This window comes from Sceloporus undulatus, chromosome 1, assembly GCF_019175285.1.
Source record: "Sceloporus undulatus isolate JIND9_A2432 ecotype Alabama chromosome 1, SceUnd_v1.1, whole genome shotgun sequence".
NCBI classification, from domain to species: domain Eukaryota; kingdom Metazoa; phylum Chordata; class Lepidosauria; order Squamata; family Phrynosomatidae; genus Sceloporus; species Sceloporus undulatus.
The window spans coordinates 115,813,011-115,837,960 of NC_056522.1; positions in this window are offsets into that span (position 1 = coordinate 115,813,011).

Here is a 24,950-nt window from a genome sequence, read left to right on the forward strand (position 1 = left end):
GCAATCTAAAAACCCAATGTAGAATATCTACTTGTTAAAATGCATTTTTGATGGTATGGGAATGAAGTAAAAATCTTCACATGTTAATATATGTATGCCATGCTGTTACAGGTATAGGACTAGGACCTATAAAAAGATAAGAACTGTAGGCAGGTGAACTGTCATTTCTATCTTAATGGCATCCATTGCTGCATAAAATGAAATAATTTGGAGAAATGAAATGAACAAAGATTTATACCACTCCACAATGAGGAGTGGTACAAATCTAATCCAGATCTGCTAGGTCCCAGTCCAACACTGTCCCCCATGTCCCCCAGAAGCATTTGGAGACAAAAATTATTTTTATGGGTGCAGGGGTGAATGTGGCCCTCCAAGATCTGGTGGGCCAATGCAGCCCCCTACCTTTCCACAGTTAGCCACCCCTGCCATAATGATTCTCAGTTCTCTTTCATACCAATGGCACTTTGCAGATGAATGGTTTGTGGTCTTTGTAATTTTAAAGTGAGCAAAGTCTGTGGAAAGGCATGATTTAAAAATCCCCTTGCACTCCAGCTATACTTTAAGCAAAATACCAGATACAAATCAGAAGATGTCTGTGACCAGTCCCAAGGATGTTCAGATTATATCACAAAAAATAAATAAAGTAGAAAATGAACTATGGGACTTGATTTGTCATCTCTCAAAAGTAATACGCTCTCAAGAGCATACACAGATCATACTATCACTTTGCAGCACTAGCCCAGTAGCTCTTAGCATCAAATGACAAGATAAAGATCATGTAGAACATCTCTACAATTCAACTGTTTCTTTAAAAGAGAGAACCTGTGTAAATACTGAGCTATTGTAAATTTAACAGTTATTGAGACAGCGCCAGATGTAGATTTATCCTAGAAGATTTTATGTGTTTTGCAGCAGTGTGTCTCATAAAAACTGCAATAAATATGCTAATTTTAATGTCTTCATAGTTTAGTTTCATGTTTTATCAACTTATAAAACAAAGATTAAATGTATATGGATATTGTACTCCTGGATATTGCTTTCAAAAGTAATATGATAAGGAGGCTATCAAGATTAATATTTCATTAAAAGGGGTACAACTAGTCATTTGGAATTTGGCATGGCTGGATCTTTACTTCTAGAAGTTATTTTGGCATGGGAAGGGCCTTAATGGAACAGGTCTAATATGAACCTTTCACCTTCACTTTGAGTTTTGGCATCAACACAGTCTGTGATAGCTTTGTATGCTTAGACATTTAATATTAATGTTCAAATCTGAGTTGTTTTGCTCAACTAAAGGTTGAAGCTGTGGCAGCATATTTAACCAAGAATATGGATGAAGGATGGATGGATGGGATAAATAGGTTAAGAGAGTCTGTGTGATGTAGTTTGAGTGTTGGATGATGCCTCTGGAGACCAGAATTCAAATCATGAAAACCCACCAAGTGACCTTGGGAAAGTCACACTCTCTCAGCCTCAGAAGAAGGCAATGCCAAACCCTCTCTGAAGAAACCTGCCAAGAAAATCCTAAGATAGGTTCACCTTAGAATAATTATAAGTAAGAAACAAGTTGAAGCTACACAACAACAACAACCAACTTGTATTGATCCTTTCAGTTTCAGACTAATGACCAGGATATATTCATTGCCCAGCAGCAGCCACCCCTGAAATCCCTGTTTTGAGGTTAGAGTGTAGTAGCTTGGATGGATCCCTTAAAGTTCTTTCTAAAACCCAGAGCACTGCCCTAATAGCATGGAAGTTACTACTAGCTGTTGTGCACAGTGAAATGAAGTCCAGACTCCCTGTGCCTTTGCACAGGTTTATCTAAGATTATTCATAAATCACAATCTATGTAATAAAATAAAAAAGGGACTGGCAAAGGTTAAGCCTGAAATGTAAAACACAGATAGATTAGGGGCCTTATTGCACTACAAAGTAAGCCAAGACTCAGCGATAGAGAAGTGGCTGACCTTATGTAAGAGACACCTTCAGACCATTTTATGAATCTATTTCATTACCACTTGATGATGAGTTAGCTTTTAAGATTAACGATATTTTTATATGTATTTTATTACTGATGTATGTGTTTTAGCAGACTGTAATCCCACCTCGATCCATCTGGGAGAGGTTGGAAATTATTATTATTATTATTATTATTATTATTATTATTATTATTATTACCTCTCCACATGCCCTTGAAGCACTTCCATTTTCTTCCTGAGGAAGACAATAAAAGAAATGTGCCTTTTGTCATACTGGGAAAATCTGTTTGACAAAAGGCATGCTTTTATGACCATCTCCCTCTTGTTGGAGACTGGAAATGCTTTGATGTCATGCAGGGAAAGTATGAAAGCTGCTTCTTTCTTGATGTGTCTCAGCTAGAGATGTGAAGGCCTGCAGAAAAATTAGGGGAAAAACAATTTTTGTCCCTGTTTTTCCTGAAATGCTAAAATAAAATATTCCATAATTGATTTTCTTCCTTTTTCAATTTTTGTTTTTCTCCCCCCCCCCCTTTTTTCTGCCCCAATGGGGCAAAAAATGGGGGGGGGGGGGAATGGAAAAAAAACAAGAAAAAGTTGTAATAAGGGATTATGAGATACTTTATTTTAGCATGATTCAGGAAAATATGGACAAAAATGTTTTTCCCCTAATTTTTCCATGGGCCTTCACATCTCTAGTCTCAGCTTATTGCACTTTTGTAGAGCAATAAGGCTCTAGAAGACATGCTGTTCTTGTAGCTATAAATCTTCACACAGTGGCATCTCCTGCCCCATCTAGAAATGACTGAGGGAATTCTCTCAGAAATTGACTCTTAGACCGCTATGACTATTAGTCCCTTATAACATGGCCAGTAGGCCAGGAGGATGGGAGCTAAAGTCCAAAAGATCTTAAGCGCACTAGTTTGTGAAAACTGTTTTCACTTCTGTTTTATCTTATCTCTTGACTCATATGGGAAAATAAGCTGCTGAGCTGCATGGGAAGAGAAGCATCATAGGGCTACTCTGAACAAGTCAAATATATTGGGAAGTTGCAGTATTTGCTACTATACTTCACTGAGTTTGTTTATTTTTAAAATATCCAAATGTTTCTGTAGCCCCAGACTATTTTCTGGCAATTCCCAGCACTGACTGCAATATTTTATTCCTACCCTCAAATTGGTTTCTTTTTAATTTAGAAGTATATAAGAATAATATGTTCCCTTCTCTTCTATCCTTAAAAAAAAGTATTAGAGCTATAGTTCTATAATGCATCAGTGAAACAGAATTTTTATGCTGCTGGTTAAGTCTCCCTTCTCTGGGATTCCAAAATCCAAAATAATACAAAAGTGTCCACAGTTTAGAAACTTTTGCTTTCTGATGGTTCAGTGTACACAAACCTTGTTTCATGGACAACATGATTAAAAAAATATTGTGTATAAAATTGCTTTCAGGCTATGTGTATATACGGAACATAAATAAATTTCATGTTTAGACTTGGGCACCATCCCCATGATATCTCAACATGTATATGCAAATATTCCAAAATCTAGGGGAAAAGAAACAAAACCCAAACACTTCTGGATAACCTTCAACTTGTTTTTTAAAAACAAAAATCAGTAAAGAGACCCTTGCTGGGGTCAGGGGGCCTTGGGACATCTTTTCGGCTGGGCATGAACTTTCCTAAACTAAAGTCTGCTTCCTCAGATGCATTTAATCTCAGAGGTGCTCCAAAATCTCTTTGTCTTTGAATTATTATTATTATTATTATTATTATTTGAAAGAAAGAAGTTGGCAGCATAAACTTCCCTAGACTAAAGTCTGCTTCATCAGATGCATTTAGTCGCAGAGGTGCAACAAGATCTCTATATCTTGAATTCTATTTCCTCAGATGTATTTTATTATGTTTGTTGTTGTGTGCTTTCAAGTTGTTTCCAGAGAGGAGGAGCCACATTTCAACCTTCTGTCCAGGAAGAATGTCAAAATCCCCTCCATTTTGAGCATGACTAAAAAGCATGGATTTATATTAATGTTGTTGTTTTTTTTTAAATTATTGTTTTTGGCTTTTAGTTGGTTGTGCCCTCCATTTTTCTCGAATGTCCTACATTTTGTCCTATATTTTATTCTACATTTTTTCTACATTTTCTCCCGGTTTGGTGTTAAAGAATTATGGCAACCCTATATGCAACCATTACTGTTTGCAACAGATGAATCATTATAAATCAAGGTAGCTGTAAATAAGCACTGCATTTCATTTAGAAAGAAATGGCAACTCATGAACAGAAACTCAGCATGCTCTGAAGTGCTTCGCTGTGATTATAAAATTACCCTTTGGCAGAAGAGAAACGAAATGCAGATGAGTGCTCTGCCAAGGCTTTAAAGGGTACTTCTGCTTGGGGAACTGACTTGGAAATCAAATCATGGGATATCAGCATTATTGCTATACTGTAAATTCCACATTTTTTAAAAGTCTCCCAACCATGTTTTAAAACTTTAAAGGCGATGACCTCTCTAGCTACTAGGCACACAGCCTACAGACTTTCTTAGCAGGGAAATAGGCTGTTTTTTTAAATATTCCAGTTGATACATAGCTCCTACTAAGAACTGGTTAAAAACAGCTTTTCATTTTTGTTATTTTTCCAAGTGGCTTGGGTGGGGGGAAATCATCTTACTGTCATTGACTAGTGATTATGTACAATCAAGTTATTTCCTGGGGATTATTCTTATTCATGTACAAAAACATTCAGAAGACTTTTCTGAAGGACTTCCTCCCACTCTCTTTTTCCTCAGTTCATCTCTATCAAAAAGTTGGAATTGTGCAGCAGAGCCCCCACAATAAATCCAGGAAGTAACTTTGGATTTCAGGAAAATGACTGGCCGCATGGTCCAGAAAGAGGCTGGCAGGGATGAAGCCCCCAGATCCGCCACTCATGCTCTGTCTTGGGGCCCTTTCACACAGCATAATTATTTCACTAATATTCCACTTCTTTGGCTGAGAATTCTAAATGGCCCTCCCTAAACTGCATAACCCAGGATGCCATAGGACTGAACCATGGCAGTTAAAGTAGAATAATAGTACAATAATTAAACTGAAGCAGGGGACAGTCATCTCATTTCTTGACCCCACTCCTGAGTTCTTGTTCCAATGTTGCTTACACAACCTTTTATGTTAGCAGTAGCTTGCTCTGTGTGTGCACAAATTTGTATGTGAAAACATGTGTTTTTGTCTGCAAGCCAACATTTTATACAAATCCCGACACAGCTTGGTATGACTCACCATTGTCTTTATAAATTTTATATTGGTGGCTAATTGATGAAAGATGAAATGGATAACTGACCCCCATTAGGCATGGGGAAGGAGCTATCTTAGGCAGCTAATTTCAGATAACATAAAAGGCATGCAAATTATAAGGTATTTGAGATATTACTATTTTATTTGCACTACCTGGGAGAAGAATATCTGGAATATTTGTTTCAGGGTTTAAAATAACTTGATTGGCTTTGGGTATTACACATCTTTACTTGGGACTGGAGGTACCAATTGCTATTCAGAATGCAAAGTATCTTGAACTGACCCTGTCACAATCCCTTTTAGAATGTTGTATGAAAGCCTCTGGGCTCTCATTGTATGTTACATCCAAAAGCAAATAGAAGAACTATTTTAAAAAGGAAAACGATAGAAAGGAAAAGTGGTGGAAATTTGGAATTGAGCCAGCAGCAGGGGAGAAGAACTATTTGTTTCTTTTCCTCGCCACTGCTGCTCTACTGCAAGAGTTGACAAATTTTATGCTTGCAGATTCTAATTTGCTTTAAACTAGAGAATCCTTAGATTTACCAACTGAAGCCAGATACAAAAGACAGACACATAGAATTAAAGTATTCTGAGCCTAGGAAAGTATTCTTCCTTCCAGAGCTGTGAATGGAGTTCACAGACCTTCCACCCTGCACCTCACTATGGCTTCTTACAAGCCTTCTTGTTTCAGCAGTATAATTGTGGCTAAAAATCACAATTCATAAATTCTTACCTCCTTATGGTAAATCACTCTGAAATGTATCAACACATCCATGATCTATTTTCTGCCCACTCCTGCTCTACTGTATTGTCACCTTACCTTCCAGGATTGGAAGATAGTTTCAGGGGGAAATCTCGCGTGCAGAAGTTTGTTTCAAAATGCCCACTTTTGAAAGTGCCTCTCCATTAACCAAAGAAAAAAGGCTTGAGATAACACTATATATACTGTACATGTATATAACACATTGTATACTGCTTTGTGTTTTAAAGCAATGCCAGTTTCACAGAGCTTCTTCTGCCAAGAGGTGCTACGCAAAGCATATACATCAATGGGCTATTGGTTTCTATTGACAAGAGATCCCTGCCCTTCTGTCAGTCTTGTCTCTCCACAGCCACAGTGAAGCTGCTTCAACAAAGGGGGATTCATTAGCAGCAGACTTCACCATACTAACATATTCAAGCTTTAGACACTGAAAATTACTTTTGAAGCTTGCTGCAACATTAATGTTCATATGCTTAATATGTTGCCAGCCCTGTAATTAATTTCTTTCATTATTCATGTACTTTGTCTTTATCCCAGGTATTCCTTTAAGCAGTTTTACATTTATCAGCAGTAGCTTAAGAAGAGTCAGATTTTAGTTTTATGCTCTTATTTCTAATATGCAGAATTCCAATACTGTTTTAATTTTGATGCAGACTTCCCATTGAATCTACACCTGAACTTTTCTATCACATCTTGACAGAATTTTGAAAACTAATACTCTACCAAACAGGATCCTTACTTATTATGAACACAGGTGGTGAAATTCTCCATTCTGGGTCCAATAAGTGCTCCAGTTAAGTTGAAAACATTTGATTTCTATGGCTGAATGAGTTAGTATACTACAGAGGTTTTATCTCACATTTTTGAGGAAATTTGTGCATTGTATTAAACCTGTGGGAATACAGTAATGAAGCAATGCCATAGTGACAGCTGGTGGAAAGATGTCAGAGCATGTATGCAGCTATTGCACTCTGATGCCTTTATTTTCTAGCTGTTCTTGTTTTTTGTTTTTTTATCTCGTCTGTATATATAATCAGAAAACATTTTGCTGTCATAGTTACAGACTGTGAGAGAGTACTCACGCTGAATTTTAAAGACACAGATGTACCCTTGAGAATCACACTCATGTCACAAAATACATGCAAATACAACACAAGAATGACAGTGTGCAAACTAGCACAGAGAGAAAGCTCAGGGGTTGCCACAAGCACATGATGGGACACCATTAGAAATTATGCTAGGACATATTTTAGTTGAGGAGGCACCACTTGCAAATATTGCAAATACAAAATGGAAAGCATAAGAAAACCATTCATTGTTTATTTCGGACAGTCTAGCATTCAAATTACACACATAGGAACTTTAAAATACTACTAAAACCAATATTAATACTAAGTTCCTTGTACAACCTGGAAAAAATGGCTTATACTAATTCTTCACATTGCTACATTAAAGCTGCATAACTTTTCAAAAGTGAGTACACCTACTTATTGAGATAAATACAGTATGACTCCCATATCTGTGGTACTGATACCCATGGTTTCACTTACCCGTGTAAGTGAACAAAAAAAATGTTCTTCCTTGCCATTTCCTAGGTCCTCCAGAGTGATTCTATGATCAAATTCTTCTGGAAGTAATTAATTTCAGTATGGTTCACTATTATCCACAGTTTCATGTCTCCATGGTAAGTCTGGGAACATATCCTCCATGGATGCAGGGGTCATACTGTATAAAAGAAACATTTTAGATACACTTAACATGCAGAAGGTTCTGTAAACTGTTGAACTGGAGCAATTTCTCAGTGGATTGTGGGTGCTTTTGGCCGTGTCAAATGTTAACTAAAGAAGTTCTGGTGATATAAAAGTTTGCTTTAAACATTCCCACTGTGAAAGCTGTTGAGTTGTGATCCTGACAAACATTTCACTCGTGGCTAATAATAAAAAGTAGATTACAAGTACAATAACCCAAATTCACTTTGCATTCACAATGCTGTTGAAGGTTAATGAATAAGCAATTAAACCAATCTGGTTTAATTGTTTCTTTTATCTACTACTATGGAATTGTTAGTTTTCATTTTGAGCCCCAAATCTTTTTACAATACTGTATTATATATTTACACACTGCTACTACTGGTTCCTAATGAAAAGCTCAAAATTCTTCATGTTGTGAAGACCATTAACTGATATTGTTTAATCCACAGGGATTCAATTTTAAATCCACTTAATGTATACAGTATTGCTTGATACTCAGCCACCTTTGCCTAAAAAAACAGAATTGGTTCTAAAAGTTAATCTGCTAACAAGGGTATTAAACTAATTGTCAGAAACTAAAGGAGGGGTTCCTGTACACATATACACATTATGAGATGTGTACTTTTAAGGAATCAGGAAAATAAAATGTGTGCTCTTATAGAGACGTAAACTGCAAAAACATTCTCCCAATATGTCTGAATTCTGTTTTTATAGTGATTATAAACCCATGGTGAAGTGTCTGGAACTGTGAAAAAACTGGATAGTGGGAAATGGCAAGGCAGACTTTCAGAACTTTCAGTGGCTGCCTCTGATTTGATTAGATGTGGGCTAAGGGTGTAATTATTCACTAATGTTCTTCTGAAATGAATAATTTTAGTAGTTTTCTGCCCACTGCCACAGAATCTCAAATGTAGTATTTTTGCACAAAGATAATTTTTCAGGAAAGAAAATAATTTTTCTGCATACATTATTTTTTGTGCAGAAAATCCTTTTTTTCTGTACAAAACAACCACATGCAAATTCCATGTGGTTCCAAACTGCAAAGAATCTCCTCAGTCCAGGGTTCGTCACTTCAGGGTTTCTTGTCACTCGAGAAACTTTTGTTTGATCATTTTCCACATATTTTCAAATATTGTTTCCAGCCTTAACATGGGCAAACTCTCCAAAGTCCATCTTGCAGTGAGGCATGTTTTCCCCCAAAAATATATATTTTCAAAGGTATTTGTAAGACAAGCAGCAACTTAGAAAGATGCTCTAAAGAGACCACCAACTTTTCTCTTTCAGTTAGTCTTAAAGATACTACAGATCTCTTTGCATACTGGAATACCCCATTTATTTTCTGATATGGGAGCTATTGTTGCCCCTGTATATGCGCGCACACACTTTGTCTTTTCCAGTTCTTATTTCCCCCCTGGCCTTCCACTTGTTCTGAATTACAGCTCCCAAAATCCCTTGCCATTGGCCATGCTACTTGGGGTATGAGGAAATTAAAATCCAAAACATCTGGGGAATTCCAGGTTCCCTAGTTCTACCCTAAGTAATGTAATGGCCTGTGATGGCTTCATTACACTTTCCAGTTCTTCTCCAGAGTGCTTCCATAAAATTTGGAGAGTAATTTGGCAACTTGTAAAACTAGCTACACTTCTCTGAGACTTGAATGAGTTCCCATGACCCTGCCCATATCTCTACTGCAGGGGTAGGCAACCTGCGGCCCGCGGGCTGGATGCGGCCCGGCGAGGCCTTGGGACCGGCCCCAGCCCAGTCCTGCTGCCGATTGCCACCGGGGCCTTTGGGGGGCAATTGTCTACAGAAGCCTCAGAAACATGCATTTATATTAACATTTTTTTAAAAAAATCAGCAAATTTTTCGCGTGTCCTCCATTTTTTAAAAAAAGTGTCTTCCATTTGAAAATTTTGTCCTACATTTGTCCTGGTTTATTTATATATTAAATTTTTTTAAAAAAATATTTAATTATTTATTTTTTGGCTTCGGCCCCCCAGTTGTCTGAGGGACAGCAATCCGGCCCCCAGCTCAAAAAGATTGCCTACCCCTGCTCTACTGCTTCAGATGATAGGACTTGACCCAGTGTGTCTGAATTACAAGAAAAGAGATTCCAAATAAATATTAGAAAGAACTTCCAAATAATAAGAGCTGTTCATGAATAGAATCAACTACCTTGAGAGACTCACATTTTGTTGAAGCTTTTTAAACAGAGGTTGGATGGCCACCACTCTTTAGCAGAGGATTCTTGGACTAGACTAGATTGTTCTGGTTCATTTCCAGGTTTGAGGCTATGATTATTTTTAGCTATGGCAAGCCACAACTGTTGACAGGTAATCATGCCTAGTAATGGACAAATGTTGGGTGGATTAGTCAGGTAGAAGTCAAGAATGCAATGGGGAAGGATGAGTACTCATCTGGAGGCAAACAGGGAGAACTTGATTGCATCTTGCTGTAACAAGATTCCCAGGCTAAGCAATAAATCTAATAATTTAGTATGTGATGATGACACTGAAGATATAATCTGATCTCACCAAACTCCTTGGGCCAGGAAGATTTTATTCATGATTTGCTTCTAGAATAGCATTGCCAAGTTAGAACTACTCCAAGCAATAAAATTTCAGGGCCAGAACCTGAACATCTCCTTCTGATATCACAGGGAATGGACCTCGTGATGTTGCAAAATATTATCAAATGGGTCAACCCCATATCATTACTGCCATTTTGAACCTCATTTCATTTCCTGACTTTCACCCAGCATGGGAATCAAGATGACAGTAACGACATTGCTGGGGTGCCGTGTGTGACATCAATATGACATTAATTAATTAAAGCAAATATAAATGGTATTTTAAACATCAACCACAATTGCATAAAGTATGACATTCAAATAGAAAATACCATAACTAAGTGATAAGGGAAATATATAAAGTAATATTTTTTTCAAGACAGTGCTCTTGCCCTGAGAATCCTTCCTTTTGCCCTGCGGACTGGGAAAGAGGATCCAAATCCTGAGATCTAGGGACAGTACTCTATAACTGTCTGAGGTTCCTTTCAATGGCCAGCAACTCTAGGTGACAGTTTAATCATAGGCCTGAAACCCACAGGCTAAAAGAAGTGGCTTCTGGCTGCTTTGGCGGTGTAGCATTTAGACAGTACACCCCCAATGTGACCTGAAGCCACTCTGACACCACACGCCACTCCTTCCCAGCTGTCTTTAAGTCCCACAATACCTGCTACACCTGTTATGAATAAATGAAGCTTACAAGAGGGGGATAACAGAACCCACCACTTATGCCAAATGAGGGATGGAAAGCCCACTTCCCTCACTTCAGAGTAACGTGAAGCAGCACTGATTAGCCTATACCAGTGTTTGACAGCTATTATTTACCATAACTGCAATTCTACAAATAAGTTACCCATGTGTAAGTCCTACTATATCATTCATTCCTTGTGGTCCCTCTGAGAAGGAATGCAAATGCTGTTTACATCGTACTGGTGGGAATGACTCTTTTTTGAGCGGGTGGCACAAAGTATGACAATCATTCTGCTAGATTATTTAAATGAAGAGTATATTGCAGAGGCACCATTCTATACATTGCTGGGGCCCTCTGTTAAGGTCGGTATGAGCTACTTGAAAGCATGTGGACCTTTATCAATTCAAGTGGACACAGCTGTTTTTAATCTCTTCTGAGTCCTATATGGACTCCCTCGATCAAGAATATTCAGAAACAAGATTTGGGGATGGTAATGATAGGTGGAATGGCCTCACAATTGTAGATCACAGTTTGGTCTGGGGAAGCTAATGTATGCAAAACAAATAATGATTAATTAGCACATCAGCATGATTTCTGAAGAGGGATAATGTGAGAGATATCATGGGTCAAGGGAAGTCATTGTTGTTTTTGTTTGTGCAAAGAGAGCATAATTAAATACAAGCAACCCATATGCATTTCATAAAAGACAACATCCTTGAAATGTGGTGAAGTTGGAAGGCATATTGCTAGTAACAACAGTGAAGGCCTACAGGGTTGGGAGATGGAATTGCATGTAAAGAAAACACATGTTTTCTTAACAACACTATTGACTTTCTTCTTTGTAAACAGAACTTTCATGCCACTGTTCCAAAGAACCATTCAGCCCTGTAGCATTTGCTGAATGTGGTTCATCAATAACACAGAAATTCAGGACATAGGTGTCTGAGTTTGTCTTTTCCAACTAGTCAATGGACAGAGTTGTTTGAAAGTTTCTCCATGTATTTAATCTCTATTACAAGCTAAGTGCTTTCTTTGCTCTGTTCAAGCTCTCACATTCTGTCTGGAAGGTCTAAAAAACTATTCCTCTGCCAAAGAGACTTTAGAGGCTGTGTTCTGTGACACAGAGAAATACATTTTGTGCTGTTTTTATTGCTACTGTTTGGATCCCCCACGTAAGGCAAGAGCACACTGTATGTAACTGAGATCCCTTTTGAATGTAAACAAAAAAATAACAGTATGAACAATAAAAAAATAAAAATAAAAGTCCCTCTAGTTCTCATCCCCATGGAGGAAACATTTTGAATAGAATAGCAAAAAATGAATTCTGCCAAGATCCTAATATGCCTGTCAATAGTACATTAGTGCAGTCATTTCATTCTGTGAGCTGTATCAAGTTTCAAGCTAATCAAACAAAACATAAAAGATCAATACCATTCTAGTAAGCACAGTACAGGGAGCACAGTCCTATTTATTTCAATTACTGGTAAAATTATTTTCAATAGTAATAGGTTTGGGAGTAAGCTGGAAACAATCAGTATGAAATCTGCTTAAGCAGATGATTGCAGTTTATACCCACAGGAATGTGGGTAATGGAACCAAATCTTGGAACAGTTACTTATTTAGACTACAGATTTATCAGTCCCTCAGCTAGAATGGCCTGAAAGCTGTAGTTCATAAAATAAATTTCCCTAAGCTTTCAACAGATGCTGTAACATCATAAATGGAATATTGTAGCATACATGTTGATCTCCTTCTACAAGGCATATGAGTCAGACTGTTTGCTGGTTTACATTCTAGTTTCTGAAATTTAAGTCCTGGAAATGCAAATAATGAGTTAATAAAGTATAAAATATAAGGCAGTGAACGCTGCATATTGGAAAATGTGTGAATGTGACTGAAAGCACAGACACACAGGCCAGTTCTAGGCAGAATGCCAGCATAACTATAAACAGATAAGAAAACGTCAACAATGAATTGACTGATAATGAACACAAAGACAGGAACTATGTTAAAGGGAGTGGCTGATGCAATTGGATGGCTGATGATATCTTGATGTTATCAAGAATTAAATGTACATGGTATTACATCACCTCTAGGGAGGAAACTAATTATTTACATAAATGGGGACCAGTAAGTGTCTGTTATCTCACTGGATGAAATATGTCAGCTGATTGGGTTTAAAAAGATATAAAGCAAGTCAAGAAGAAATGGAAGTCAGACTGACTTGTCAGTTTTCATTGGAGATAAGGCTGCCACTAAACTACACTGTTCCTAATAGTTAACAACTGCCCAGACTATGCTAATAGAGATAGACCATGTTGATAGGAGAGGAGAGAATCCCTGTTTCCAGCTAGGCTAAGCTAAATAGACATATGTCCCATTGTGCTTATAATGGATGCTTCTATGGATATACCAGTGCCTTGGGGTTAACCCCCTGAATGCTTGTGAGACTAGCCACAGATGTGAAGCTTTAGTTCTTTTCTGTGTTAGCTATACAGGAGCCTGCTAATAAATGCAGAAGACATAAATTTTCAGTCCTTATGAAAGTGTAACATCTTACTTGCCATACATTGTAAGGTAATGAATGTATGCCTTCTATGCAATGTAACATATTGAAAGCAATGTGCCTAAACACTAACATGTCTATGTTTTGTCTTTATGTTTGTTTATCTATTGCTACATATAATAACTAGCCTAAACGACTATCAGAGAGTCTGCTCAATCTCCCTTATAAATCTCCTGAGATTCCAATACTTAATGCTCAAGTGGAATGCTGATGCTAACATTGCCTGTCTGGCTTTTACCATTTATCACAAGTTGGATGCCCAGGTGGCCAGAAGACAATAAAAGGGACCACAGACTGATACAAATTAGCTGACAAATGACAAATATTCCTCAGTCCCTACTGAGCAATGTGGCCCTGGCAACAGATTTGGAAGGGGAGCAGTTGCATTCACATCTATTTGCCATGCACAAAACACTACTCCCAAAGACCCACTACCACTGCATCAGCTCCCCTCCCTTACTGCCATTAATGGTCACTTCCCACAGACTGACCAGCAGTATCTTTCTGGAGCACTCTGGAATGTTTATTCCTTGAGCTGTGGGAGGGAAGCTTTTTCTGGGAGAGGCAGCCTAAAGAGCCTAGTAAGTCATTACTTTACTGCATGTGTAGTAACTACTGCCTAAATCAGACCTTAAGATTAATTTAAACTGTAAACGGCACTTACCACTGTTCTGCAAACTGCTGAGAACCCTTATCTTCCAGTTGTTGTTATTGTTATATTTATGGATGATCAAACACAGGGTGTGGAAAAGATCCCAGCACATAGATGAACGGAGAGTAAATATGCAGCAATGTCAGATGACCTAACCAGTTTTTGACAAACAAAATTTGAATAGGTACATATTATGTTATTTCTGTTGCATTAAAAATTAGGCAATTAAATACAGAGAACATTTTTATAATAACATCACTTAACATTTATACTGTGCTTTTTTAATCTTCAAAGTGCTCCATTAGCATCAACTAATTAATGAAGCCTGTTGAAAAAGCTTTGATAAATTCTCTCACATAAAGCTATTAAATGAAATTAATACACACCCAGTGAAAAGCAATACATGCTCTTGTCCGAAGATTGGTTCCATGATGGGGGAAAAAAAGGCTAGGAATCGGTGACAAGTTATACAGTACAGAAGATTCAAGAGGGAGGGAAGTAGCCTGCCAAATGTATATTGGTGAATCAGAGTGACTGTCTTCTTCGGTTTGTAGGGTGCATCTACACAAGCAATTCCCAAACTTTGGACTTCAACTGCCAGAAGACTCAGACAGCTTGACCAACAATCAGTAATTCCAGGTGCTGAAGTCCAAAACATCTGGAGAACTAAAAGTTTGGGAACCCCTAGTTATAATGTAGAGATAATGCAGTTTGACTCCACTTTAATTGTAACTCTGTTTTATGGGACTGGTAGTTTTACAAGATTTTAGCCTCCTCTGCTGGTGCCTCACAAAACCACAAAACCCAGGATTCTGTAGGATGGAGCCATGGCAATTAAAGTGGTGTCAAACTGCATCATTTCTACAGTAAATGCACCAGTAGAAAGGGAATGAAACCATGGGGTCTACCAGACCACTCTAAGGAAGCATGAGCTCTTTCAGTACACCCCCTTCATTTTAGCCAGGTAATGTTTCCTGTTGTCATCTCCATGTCCACTCATTCGATTTCAGTGGCCTCTTGCAGGGTTTTTCAGAGGCTGTTTTTTGCTGGACATCATAGGCACACTACACATGTGGAATACCAATCAGATTACCATTGATAAATGGACTGAGAGGGGGGGAAAGGTTAAATTCACCCTGCTTGCTTAACAGATGTACCATGGTGATCATCTCACTTAAGAACATAATAAAAGTCCTGCCAGGTAAGTTCAAAGGCGTATCTATTCCATTCACACAACGGCCAACCAGTTGCTATGGGATGTTCAAACAGAATGTGAATGTAATAGCAATCTCCCATTCTTTATCTCCTGCAATATTTATAGAAAGATGTACTGTACTGGTTGTGGTGCTGGACTTGTGATGCAAGCACCTAGGATTTTATCACATGAGGCTGCCTAAGTGGAATTATAGCAGGATAGTACCATCCATGACCAGACTTTATCACAACATTGTATCTATCCTGTTGCTGCTTCGTCTTCCCTCTGTTCCTGGTGTGTTCCTTTTCACTGGCGGGCAAAACCCATCAATACCTCTCAGTCGCGCTGCTTTTCCACTGTTGATTCATGGGTGGTAAGTTCCTCCTGTTGCAATTGCAATATGCAGGCAGTCACATGGCATGAGTGGGCATAATAATGCTCCTCTACCCTCCCCTTCACTATTTCCAAAGTGGTTGTCCCCCCCCCCCCATTTCTTTTCTTAATTTAATCAGTTACTGTGATTGCACAATTGAATTTTTAAAAAAAACAGACTGAAAAGCATGCTGGAAAGGTCATAAGGCAGGAAGACGGGGTTATGAAGGCTGGTATGCAGAAGACAGAGCCCAGGACCATAGCAACATCATGCCCCTTTTGAAGAGCTGTATGAAAATGAGGGCCCCAGACCAGTATGTTTGTGTTCACTACACTAAAGTGATTGTGACAACTTAGCAACCTGGTGTGATAAAGTCCCTAGTTGTGGCTGACAGACAGTGATGTAGAATCATGTCAATTGACATGTACTCAAGTCAGACACAAGTCACTTCAATGACTAAACTTGCACTTGACTCCACAATAAATGACACACTGATTTGACTCAACTCGCAACTTAAAGTTGGCTGTCATGCTTGAGACTTGACGGTAGGGACTTCAGACTAGACTTGAACACATCACTGCTGATATATAGGGATTTTGAACTTGAGTACTATATGCAGGCTGCCACTTGTACATAATGTTGTATTTAACAACATTTGATCTATCAAAAAAGGTAAATGTGGAGCAATTTTCTTATTCTTATTTAAGAATAAGAAATGCCAGCATCATTTGCTAGTGGTGTATGATCCCAAGTACATGTATGGGTTAAGATTTTGTTTATATGCTTTTATAAATATCATTGGAATATGTAGAAAGTTATGTAAATAGACATAATAAAAATATCTTTAGAATGTATTATTTGATGGCTGGAGTAACAGAATTAATTCAGTCAGCAAATATAATGAGAGAAGGGTATTGATATATTACCATGCAGTTTAGGAAAATAAAAAGTTTGAAACATTTTTCAATTGTTGTAGTTCTCTTTATTATGTCCAAAAAAGTCTGCCTTCTTGGAAAATATTTCATTTTCAATTAGTTTTATTTTCATTCATTAACTGGTTCTATTTTTGGAAAATAATCTATTTTACAGCATAGTGTTATTAGTGCAAGGCAATAAAAATCCAATGAGGATTGAGCTAGTTTTGTGTGTGTTACAGAACACAAAATAATTATGATTATTGTTCTTGTTTAATTACAAATGATAATTGTGTCTGAAGTCATAGTAAAAGCTTGAAATGTATAAACCAAAAAGAAAATAACAATATACTAGCATGCCACTAAAATAGTTTCCTCACACTGCCAGCCAATTTGAAATCCTTTAACAAGCTCAGTATAGACAACATATACAATACTTGCCAAAGGCACAAATGAGCTTACAGGGCATTCTTTTTATTATACTAGGGAGAAAAAAATTACCAAGTTTTGATGTGCAAATCAATTTTATTGTAGCATTTCCTGGTCCAAATGCATTTCAAATGCAAAGAAACTAAATCTTGGTAAATTAGCCACGAGTTTTTTAATTTAAGCACTATGTTCTATAGAGGTCACACCTTTATAAAAAAAATAATTTTAGAGAAACAAATGGAATAAATTTAATGTTAGTCCTACCTAAGTTAGACCACTGAAATGAAGGGACTTATTAGTCATACATAAAGTACGGTAGGACAAGGTATTCTTGGTAGGACTCATGTTGGATTTCAACCCCATCAGCTTTCAAAGAAATGTATACATGAAATAAATTAAGTAGTATATAAGAGGCAAATAGAAATTTGTCAAGAAAACCACATGATAGATTCACCTTTGGGTCACCATAAGTCAGAAACGACTTGAAGACACACAAAGCAGTAATCATATTATTGCAGCATGTAGATTATAGTCAAAGAGGAAAAGGGAAACAACAAACAAAATCGCTAAATACATAGTGGAAGAAAAAATGGTACAGTTGTACATCGTTGCAGTGGCAAACTCTCTCTCAACAAATCTTGCCAAGAAAAACCTGACATAGGTTCACCTGAGGGTCCTCATAAGTCAGAAATAAGTTGAAGGCATAGAAGAAGAAGAACCCCAAATTTTACATGTAAAAGAGGCAATGATGACAGAAGTCCAACACTGATCAATATTAATCTGAGGAGAAAACATGCTATGATATTCTTGCAAACAAGCTAGTAAAATATGGGCTAGACAATGCAACTGTTAGGTGGATTAGTAACTGATTGACCAGACAAACCCAAAAGTGCTTAGCAATGACTCTTTTTTATCTTGGAGAGAAGTGACCAGTGGGGCACCACAGGGTTCTGTCCTGGGCCCAGTGTTATTCAACATCTTTATCAATGACTTGCAAGAAAAAATAGAGGACATGATTATCAAATTTGCAGATGACACCAAATTAGGAGAAGAAGTTAATACCTCAGAGGAAAGGATCAAGATTCAAAATGACCTTAATAGATGAAAAAGCTGGGCCAAAACTAACAAAGGACCAAAACAGATGGCCGAACCCCCCCCCCCCACTTTCCCCTTCCTCTCTCTTCCCTCTCTTCTCTTTCCTTCCACTCAAATTTCTCACAGTGGTGTAACAAGAACTCATGGGGGGGGGGGGGGGGCAGCTAGTACCAGACAAGTGACTAATTCCCTTTTCCCTCAAAAGTGGAAGCAGGCAGCTGATGGCAAAACATTTCAGATTTTGGATGTTTTAGGATTTCAAATTTCTGGATAAAGTGTTAGGCCCATGGGAGGGTCTCCTATCACCCCTCCTCTTTTGATATCAGAAACTCAATAAAGCATCGGCCGGGCAGTCTTTCCACAACACTGATGTGGATGCCATTACTATAAAGCAGCTTCAGCACATAAACTCACATAAGGAGTTGCATGAAGGCCCCTAGCTTAGATTGGTCGATTCTGGACATTTGGAGGAGGTGTGGAGATCCAGGACTATAGATCAATGGGCTGTAGATTTAATATAAACAAAGCACCAACCATCTTACGCGCTAATCCTCTCTGCTTGGAAATGTGCGTCCATTGTTATCCATTCACACCTCATTGTTACCATCTTGGAAAACTACTTCAAAGTATTTCCCAAGTACTTCAAACCCATTTCAAAGAACTTCAAGACCATTTGGTCTTTCAATCTCTTGGAGTCTTCCCCAGAGGACTTTTATGAGGACTTTTTAGGCAATCTTTGGCTTAGTCCAGCAAGCAGCCAGAATATCTGTCAGTTTGCCAGGCTAACACCTCTATCACTCACCACCCCTGCTTGTCCCAGGGGCAATCAAGTCCTCCTTCTGTTTCTGGACCATCTGCACTGGAGTCACAGCCATTCAGGTACAGTATCACTGTTAGTGAAGACTTACTCTATTCCAACTTAACACCTTGATTTCTCTAGTCCTTGTGTGTGTGTGTGTGCATGGTGGTTTGTTTTATGTGTTCATATTGATTTCCGCTTTTAAAGAAAATTCATTATCATTGGACATCTGTCTTGGGAGTTCAATATACCTCTGGACTTGGTATACATAGGGATCAATGCTTTAGGCTAAGTTACGCAGCCACTACATTTGCGCTAACACAATTGCCCTAAGTAAGCCTATTCTCTTAGACTGTCCTCCCCAGAACAGTTCTGTATCCAGGGTAACAAAGGGAGGTCCAACCTGTATGAAAAAAAAAAGTTCAGTAATATTTCCATGTAATAACCATATATTGTTGTTCTTATTTGATGTCAATACGATTTTGATTTATAGAGTCCTTTTAAGAGCCCTGGCCATCAACTGCCCTGCTTTGGTCTCAGTAATGCAGGGCTGGATCTTCCTTGAGTGAATCAGTTCACCTACAGCATGGCCTCCCTCTTTTCCCACTATCTTCTTCTTTCTTCTAAATATTAGTCATTGTGCTGTCTGCTCTGAAAAACTACAAGGATTCTTACCCAGTGTGCATAATGGAAGCTTGGGTTATTTTCTTTGGTATTATCTCTCATACAGAAGTGCTTTTAGCCTAGGAAATTTGCCATATCTGCCGAAACTCCTCAGATTATGTTTATAGATGAAACAACTAGCACACAAGAGATAATTAGTAGAATATTTTGTGATATAACATACTTAAAATGTGTGCTGATACACTTGTCTATTTCTCAGTTGCTACATAGCAACAGAAGAGAGGAAGGGCTTCTGTGGTTGCCAGGGGGTCCTTCACTGTAACACTGCAGATTACAGTGAATCAGACCATTACTTCATCTAGCTCAGCATTATCTGCACTGATTGGTAGAAGTTCTCCAGGGTTTCAGACAGGAATCTTTCCTAGTCTTGTTTGGGGAATGACAGTCATTGGATGTGACACCACCAGTATGCAATCAATCTGCATGGATGGAAACAAGTCAGGAGAGGACATGGGTACTGCTAGCCAATTTCTAGAGCCAGGGTGATGTAGTGATTTGAGTGATGAACTAGGATATTGGTAGACCAGAGTTCAAATCTCTGCTCAGCCATGGAAATCCTCTGGGTGATCTTGGGCAGGTTGTACTCCCTTAAACTCATAGGAGGCAATCACAAACTTCCTCTGAATGATAAATCTTGCCAAGAAAATCCTATAATAGGGTTTTCATACGTTAAAGTCAACTTAAACATACATAAGGCACAGTGGGAATTCTTTAGACTTTATGTCTGGAAGCTACACCATTCTTCTGCAGTTTTCTTCCATAACCACCAAATGACACCCTTTCATAACAGCAACCCCCCCCCCCCAATGTGGTGGCATCATGTGATAAATATTGCCAAAGCTGCTTTTTCCCCAAATCTAATCATGGGTTAAAAGCTATGTGTAATAATCTCCAAGGAGTGATGGTAGGTAGAAAATGAAATGCCCAGGAGAGAAATAGTTACATTCTATTAGTTCAGAGACCTTTTAAGGTATTGGGGAGATGAGCTATGTATGTGAAGAATATTTAGTCCAAATTTTAAAACCAAGCAAACCAGTATTTTTAAACAGAACAGTGTGGTAACCATCTGTTGAAACATGCCTGCTTAAGCTAGCCATCTGTTTAAGCCTGAAATGTCTCTTGCACTTATATGTATTTTTAAAAGCATGTAAGCTTGCTGTTTCAGCTGTTGTAGCAACAAACATGAGAATACTATATTTTAAGGACTCCTACAGAGAACTTTGCTACAGAAGCCCGATCTTGTAGAAATAATTCCCACTGAACCCTGTGGCATTTATATTTCCCATTTAGCATGCATCAATATGCTTAGATTTATATGAATTGTAAGTTTGAACTTAACCTTATTATAGAATCATAGAATCATACAGTTGGAAGATACCACAAGGGCCATCCAGTCCATTCCCCTGCCATACAGGAACTCACAATCAATGCACCCCTGACAGATGGCCATCCAGCCTCTGTTTGAAAACCTCTGTTTAAAAAGAAGGAGACTCCACCATACTCAGAGAGAGTGTGTTTAGCTTCAAGACACTCTGGCAGTGGGCGACATATAAATACCATGCCACCAGAGTGTCTTGAAGCTGCCCATGTCTGGGCAGCCACTTGGCACTATACTTCTGTTGATGCAACCTAAAATTGTATTGGCCATGCAAACCCCCAGCATGGCCAATCTGGAATTCAAATCCTGGTCTCCATAGTCATAACCCAGCACTCAGACCACTACACCATCCTGGTTCTAATTGTCGTGGGGTTGGCATAAGTTGGAAATGACATGAAGACACACAGCAGTAACAACATGATGAATAATCCTATGTATAACATGTGAACATGATTTTATATGTATGTACAGGAAATTATCCCATTTGTCTATCCAGCTCAGTATTGCTGGAAAGAGCTCTCTGGGGTTTCAGGAAGCTTTCTTTCTGAGTCCTAGTGGAGATGTCAGGGACTGAATTTAGGATCTTTTGCATGCAAAGTAGGTGTTTCACAATGGAGCTGTAGCCATTCCCTATATAGATATAGAGACATTAAAAGTTGCTGGAAAAGTAAATTATATAATATCTTGTGTTTAACTGTCCTCCCCCGCCCTTTCCAGCTGATGTTTAGAAAGCTCAATTACTTCTCACTCGACTGTTCCAGGCAGCCATTTTTAGTTACAGCCTACCTCAGGTTTATGTGAAGTGGAAGTTTTTATTACTGCGAAAAGGTTGAGTAACTTTGACAGACAAGTTAACAAAAGGAAAGTAAATAAAATTATATGGTGGGTGAAAGATTGATGAGAGTGATTATAAAGCCAAGCTCTTGTCAGCCTAATGCATTGGGTGAGATAACAAGAACCAATTTCATCAAATAATTTGAATGTAGGGATGCATGCGGATCCTTTGGACAATGCCACTCTCACAAAACTCTTTACAAATGCTAAAGCGCTCCCTGTAGTTAGTTATTCATTGTTTCCTGGTGATTGATTGTTTTGGACTGAATCCTCTCTTGTTCAGGCAGGGCTCCACTGGACACCTGCTACAATGCTATTCACTATCATCTCTAGTGCTGAGTGCAGACAACTGGATAAATGGGGTAGGCCACTGAAATGCACAAAGATCATCTTTAAAGCCAGCCTGAGGTCTATATCCAGCCACCTGTATAACTGTCAGCTATAGAGAGCTAGCTGGCAAACAATGTGACAGTCTTCCTTTTCCAAATTTTTAGAACATAATCCAAAACGTAACAGAAAATCAACAATGTACAATGCATGGAGATTACTGAGTCCTGCCTGCCTTTGCTGTCCCCAGAGAATTGTAAAGGACTTTAACAAACTACAAGTCTCAGGATTCCTTAGGATGGCTCTATGAAAGTTAAAGAAGTTGAATCAAGCTACTATAGTGTATAGTACAGATATCCTAGTAATGTAAAAAACAAAACACAACTCCATACTTTCCTACTTTGAGATCATAGTAAAAGGAACAGATGGATTTACTGGGTTTCTATTTTGCTATACTTTTTCTCTATTTAGAAATCTCGTTTTAATTATTTTCTAATCTGTCCATTTCTCTTTCATCTTTTCAAACTACTGTACTATGAAACCACTATGATCTTAAATACCATAATGCACCAGCTTCCCTCTCATCTTGGAAGCCAAACAGGGTCAGCCTGGTTAGTACTTGGGTGGAAGACTGCCAGCAAATACCAGATGCTGTAAGCTATGTTTCAGAGGAAGGAACTGGCAAAACCTCTCTGTGTATTCCTTGCTTAAGCAAACCCTATGAAATTCATGGGGTCATTGTAAGTTGATAGATGATTTGAAGGCACATACACACACACACACACACACACACACACACAATAACCCCAAATCTTCAGGAACAAATGTGATATTTGCTGGCAGTCTTTTAATTAAAATAATTAAAATGAGATTTCTAAACAGAGAAAAAGTATAGCAAAATAGAAACCCAGTAAATCCCTCTGTTCCCTTTACTATGATTTAAGACAGTGGCATCAGATCCCCACTTTTTTTAAACATATCTGAATGGCTCAAAACAAGCAGGCCAAAAGGTCTGCTGTTGGGCTGCATTGGGGGCATGGTGTTTACACAACACACACTCCAAATGTGACTGGAAGGCACACTGAGCCTGCCCCAACCTGGAAGAGCAGGACTAAATAGGAGCGGACAAAGACTGCTTCTTTTTAGCAGTTGGCTCAGGACTGCAGCGGTGGCCCAGATCAGGGCTTGGTGCATGCAGTTGCCACAGTCCTGCAGCGATTGGGGTGGGAGTGGCCTCTAGCCACTCTTTTTGTCCCATCTAAGGCTCCCATTTCAAATTTCCCCCGGGGTTAAGGTTGTCAGATTTCAGGGTTTGGCCCTGAGTCTCCAACCTTCATGGGTCATCTCCAGGTGAGAAATGAGGGTACAAATTTTCCAGTGTTGGTGAGCTATTCTCTGTGCAAGAGTTTCATATGCTGGCCCATAAACCTCAAGGCCTGGAATGATACTGAAATGGCAACGCTACCCAGGGCACAGTTATTCCAGTGCATGGCTACTCTGGCCAGAAACACGTGAGGTATGCCTGCTAATTTCTCCACGTTGCCACAGCATGCTCCCATGTACGTAAGGGGCCTGATCCAGAAATTTGGTAAACAATTTAGATCTGGTTTTTGAGCAGAATTGAATCACTCTACCAAGAAGGGAGATGCAGAAATTTGCATCTTTCTGGTGCTGCAACACTCACAAAGTTGATTTGAGCCTCTGTTTAATCATTTCTGATATTAGAAAGTATTTGCTGGAAACCATTACATGGCAGTACAGTGTTTTAGTGCTAGGAGTCTTGGTGGACCACAGGCATGAGTCAGCAATGTAATGTGGCAGTTAAGTAAGCCAATGCAATTCTAGGCTGCATCAATAGAAATATGGAAGATTTCCTTACCAGCTCTTAAGCACTGGTAAATCACCTCTAAAACATTGAGAAAGTGCGGGTGTGTGAAAGCCTGGCACACTTCCTCAACGTCAGGGAACCAGCTCTTAAGCACTGGTAAATCACCTCTAAAACATTGAGAAAGTGCGGGTGTGTGAAAGCCTGGCACGCTTCTTCAACGTCAGGGAATCGTTGGCTCCTTCTAGCGTCAATGAATTATTCCAGGAGAGGGAATTTCCTAGTTTACTAACTTCCAGAAACTTTGCGTTCAGAGGAAATTTCCTCTCCTGGAAAGATTCAGTGATGCTGGTGGGAGCTGACAATTCTTTGACATTGAGGAAGCATGCCAGGCTTTCACACACACACGCTTCCTCAATGTTTTAGAGGTGAATTACCAGCGCTTACCGTATATACTCATGTATAAGTCGACCTCATGTATAAGTCGAGAGAAGGTTTCAGGATCAAAATCCTGGATTTTGATATGACCTGTGGATAAGTCAAGGGTAAAACTTAGGGAGCCATAAGGAAGGATGGAAAGGGGGAAATACCACTTCTGTCCGTCTCCGTCTCTGGGCCTCTAGGAAGCAAGTGAATTTAAATGGAGATTTGTTTCCACAGGAAGCAAAGGCTTGCAAAACGGACCAGGCAAGTGCTTTTCATTGGGGAGTTTTCCCCATAGGAAGGAAAGCCTTGTAAAGGGACCAGGGAAGGAGAGCCTTGCAAAGGGACCAGGGAAGGAGAGCCTTGCAAAGGGATCAGGGAAGGAGAGCCTTGCAAAGGGACCAGGGGAGCCTTGCAAAG